The sequence below is a fragment of the Myotis davidii genome, unplaced genomic scaffold, assembly GCF_000327345.1.
Source record: "Myotis davidii unplaced genomic scaffold, ASM32734v1 scaffold10, whole genome shotgun sequence".
NCBI lineage: Eukaryota > Metazoa > Chordata > Mammalia > Chiroptera > Vespertilionidae > Myotis > Myotis davidii.
The window spans coordinates 1,740,642-1,745,501 of NW_006283544.1; the positions used below are offsets into that span (position 1 = coordinate 1,740,642).

At 40.2% G+C, this 4,860-nt stretch overlaps 1 long non-coding RNA gene across 1 annotated transcript in view; it reads right to left on the reverse strand.

Annotated features, from left to right (window-relative positions):
- Positions 1 to 2,185: 2,185 nt before the first annotated feature.
- Positions 2,186 to 4,860, reverse strand: part of LOC107183260 — a 13,624-nt gene continuing 10,949 nt past the window's right edge. The window contains exon 3 of the long non-coding RNA XR_001514052.1: positions 2,186 to 2,197. This is a non-coding gene — a long non-coding RNA (uncharacterized LOC107183260). The remainder of the gene's footprint in view (positions 2,198 to 4,860) is intronic.

A 4,860-nucleotide genomic window follows, 5' to 3' on the forward strand; every position in this document is an offset into this window, starting at 1 on the left:
TTCTTACTAGTATCCGCCTCTATTGTTAAACTTATCACCCTCTATTGTCATGTATATTTCTCTCTCTACTAGATGGAGAGCTTTCTGAGGGCAGGAACTGTGGCTAGTGTCAACTACTGAATGTTTGGTTAGAGAGTAAATGAATTCCTTTGTGTTTGATCACACTGAAAGGTTGCTCCCAGGCATGGTCCTGTTCCAGGCCCTCTGCTCTCCAAGGACAATTCTATCTCCCTTCATTTTCCAGTATGCAACCTCCAGATCTTACTTCAATGTTTACTCTTTGCCTCCCTGATCTCGCAGACATCAGTGCTGGCGGCAGGAGGCCTCGGGCACAGCTGGACCTCAGTGGCTCACCGCAGTCGCGTGCCTAGTGAATCTTGATCTCATCATCCTTTAGCTATCTAAGCTACTCTTCAAAATTTGCATGTCCCACTAAATGACCTTTAAGATTCCTAACAATTCTAGGATTGTAAGATAAAAAGAATTCAGGTCTGTTAGTTTCCATGGAAATGCCAGCATTTAATACAAATGTAGTAGCAAGTCCTAGGACCTCCAGATTCCCTCTGTGTATTAACCATGAAAAGCATTTTTTTAATGTAGAATATAAATATGAAAGTATGCTTTACCCACAGCCTACTCAGTTCTTATGTTTGGCAGAATTCTGCAAAATGTGTGTCACCCACTACTGAGATTGTTCCATCCCTGATGTATTCGTATTGATTTGTTTCTGGTGGTAATTTGTCCTAAAATGTGTGTCGAAAGCAAGTATTTTAAGATGAATTGTTCATTAGTGCATGCTGCATGAGGAATTTGAGGAAAACCCAGATTCAGTGATTAGCAATGCCAAAAATGCATGTAACTAGCTATCCTTCAAATAACAGTGGTGTTGTTTCTCCTTTGTGGTCTTTTATACTTTTTTGATTTTATTAGGAACCCATTTTCCCATTTGGTCTTTCTTGACAGGATTTTTTTTCTACTTTAAGCAGGTTCTAAATAAAATTCTGTATTAAAAAAAAACAAACAAGAACAACAACAGCAATAAACAAATGTAAAAGTAAAAATGCATTAGATAACCATGAAGGTCAGACTCAGACTAAGCAAAGCCTGGGGGTTCCTTCTCCCTCCCCTCAATCTCTACCAATGTGAACATCTCCCTTCACCCTTTGCTTACCCTGGAAGAGATTTATATCGAATGTTTCAGCTACCTGTCTGAATGTCAGAATCACTTAGAGTCTAAGTCTTAGACACTTAATAGAATTCAAATTCCTGGGCCTCATGCTCTCCTGCTTCGCTCCCATCCACCCCAAATTTGGGGTGAGTGAGATTGAAATGGCATCAGGAATGGATGTTTAACTAGTTCCTCTGATGCTGACACCCAGCCAGATGCAGGAACCAGGGATCTAGGGAGGGATTCTCTAAAAAAGCCCAAACTCCTCCTCTTCCAGGGACCCACAGTCTGCCAGTAAGCAGGTTTTGAGTGCCTGGTTTAACTCCTGGCTACTAAATCAAAGTGGTTTTGAGCAGGAACCATATCAGGAAGGCTCTAAAGTTTAGATGTTTATCATGTTGGTGATGGAGAAACATTGAAGAATTTTGTCCAGGGGAGCAACATGATCAGATTTAGAAAGATCATCTACCTCCCAATAATGTAGACAAGACAGTGGGGGTCAAGTCTACTGAAGGAAGGGACAGAGAGCAAGTTAGAGGGAGAACAAAGAGGCAATGGTTCAAGCCAGAGCTGATGAGGGTTTCCCTCATAATTCTAGTCAAACCAAACTCCCCCTTGTTCCTCAATTAAAAACCACAGTTTCCTGTTGTATGGTTTTTTTCTTTTCTCTCTCTCTTTTTGTTGTTGTTGTTGTTCTTATAGCCAGGAGCATTCCCACCCACCACCACACTCCCAGCCCTGCCAATTCCACACATGCAAATTCAGTCCAAATTATATCTGTCCTATGGGTTTTCCCTAAAACACCAAAGGGAAAAAAATCTCTTCCTATTTATCAATATCTCTCCTAAGCCACACAGCATTGTTCACTTGGTAGTATGCTTTTTAATACCTGTACATTATCTCTTCCATGGTCATAAACTCACAGAGAAAGGAGAAATGTAGACATCAGGTGGGTCTAGTATAAATTTCATATGCATGACTAACTAGCTGATTTATGGTATTTCACTTACCCCAAGGAGTCTCAGTTTCCTCATCTATAAAAATGGGACAAGTAAGACCTATTTAACAAGATCTTTTTGAAGAATAAACAAAATGATAAATATAAGGCTCCTAGCATAGAAGCTGACTCAAAGGAGGTGTTCAATAAATGGTAGCTATTAATACTATTGATATATTAACATTTCTTTGATTCTGTATCCATGACTTATCCAGCTTTGGCTCTGCCATGTCACTCTGCACACTGCTTACTTAGTTCAAAGCCAGAATTCAGTATGTATTTAATGAATAAATGACAGTAGCTAACATTTTTGATCCCTTACTAAGTGTAATGCACTGTTCTAAGGTCGTTCATTATCTCTTTAATGCCCCACAATAACATTATAAGGCAAGTACTATTATTATCTTCTTTCCTCAGCCAGGTAAGGTGTTGCTTAACTTCTTCAGGGATCAATAACTAACAAGAGGGGAGAATGACTCACCATTCACAAAGAGGCTTTTTCTCGGAAGGCTTACCTATCAGTGAGGTAGACTATGGCCAATGTCATGCAGTTTGAACCACCAGAGAGAAGAATACTTAAGAATGTGACTGGAGATACCGTCTTTAAAGAAGTAATTAAGGATAAACGAGATCATTAAGGTGACCTCTAATGCTATATGATTGGTGTCTTTATACAAAGAGATTAATATACAAATATACACAAAAGACAATGTTAATGTGAATATAGTCATCTACAAGCCAAGAAGTAACCCTGTTGACACCTTAATTTTGGATTTATAGCCTCCATAATTATGAGAAAATAAATATCTGTTGTTTGTGATATTGCTTTTGGCAGCACCAGCAAACTAATACAGTGGCTTATTTTATGGTCATCCTCAATTATATAAGCCAAATGCTAGGAGTGTTTTCAGACGTTTTAAATTTCTAAACCGCTGTTTAAGCATGTAAATTCTCTAATTTCTTATAACTTATCTACCAAGGTTAACACCAAACAATATGAGGCAGCTGAAGAGGGTTGGGGTTATGGTCTCTGGTCTTGACACAGGTTTTATATGTTCCCTCTTCCATAAAAACAGCTATGCTACCTGTTCCCTGATCTGTGGTTGGTGGCGAGACTTCACCACACCAGATACTTCCTGAATTATTTAGTTCTGATTTTTTCATTCAGAAACTGGCTTCTCTTCTAGTGGTGGCTAGCCTCTAGAACCAGTTATGACTTTCAAAATTCATCATCAAAATTAAAATTTTCTACTCTTTGAAAGACATGTTATGCCCTAGCCAGTTTTGCTCAGTGGGTAGAACCTCAGCCTGTGGACTGAAGGGTCCTGGGTTTGATTCCAGTCAAGGGCACATGCCCAGGTTGCAGGCTCAGTCCCCAGTGGGGCATGCAGGAGGCAGCTGATCAATGATTCTCTCTCATCATTGATGTTTCTATCTCTCTCTCCCTCTCCCTTTTTCTCTGAAATCAATAAAAATTTTAAAAAGAAAGACATGTTAGAAGAATGAAATGAAAAAGCACTAATTGAGAGAAAAATTAGCAAAGTATATATCTGATAAAGGACTTGTATCTAGACTATATTAAGAATTGAACCCGTTACTGAAAAGAACAACCCATTTTTTTTTAAATAGGCAGAAGATTTAAACAGACACTTCACCAATGAAGATGTACTGATGCAAACAAGCACAGGAAGGATGCTAACATCACTAACCATTCGGGAAAAGTAAATTAAAATCACAATGAGATACCAGTTCACGTCTGACAGAATGGCTAAAATTTGAAAGACTGACCAAACAAGTGTTGACAAGGACATGGAGTAACTGAAATTCTCATTCACTGTTGGTGAGATTATAAAATGATATAACCACTTTGAAAAACAGTTTAGCAATTTCATAAAAAGTTTAAGATAAGTCCCTGGTTAGAGCATCAGCCTGTGCACCAAAGGGTTCAGTGTTTCATTCCCAGTCAAGATCATGTACCTGGGTTGCAGATTCAAACCCTGGTCCTCGTTGAGGTGTGAGCGAGAGGCAACAAATCAATGTGTCTTCCTCACATCAATGTTTCTCTCCTCCCTCCCGCTCTCCTCCTCCTCCTCCATCTTCCCTCCCTTCCACTCTCTCTAAAATGTTGTAAATGTTTCCCTCCACGTCCCGCGTGGTTCAGGGTTCAGGATCTGGAAGAGGAGCCGCACACAAATGAAAGAGAAGAGACAAGAGATAATTTGGAAATATTGGGGGGCCAGGCGGGTAAGTCAAACTCAAGAGGAAGGACTTCCACTGGTGCTCAGGCCTCCCACTGTCTGGTGGGGAAGTTGCTTCAGCTACCATTGTCTGGATTAACAGTGGGTGCAGGGCTCTGATCTTTGCTAGGGCTTCAGGGGTCACCAGCCTGATTTTATTCCTTGTCCACACCTCTCTGCTAGTGAAGACAATAGGCGGTTTCCCACACTAAAAATCAATGGAAAAAATATCTTTGATGCCAGGCCAGTGTTGCTCAGTGGTTGACCATCAACCTAAGAACTGGGAAGTCATGGCTGATTCCCAGTCAGGTCACATGCCCAGGTTTTAGACTTGATCGCTGGTGGGAAGGCATGCAGGAGGCGGACAATCAATGATTCTCTCTCATCACTGATATTTCTATCTCTCTAGCCATCCCCCTTCCTCTCTCTCTAAAAAGCAATAAAAACATAGTATATAT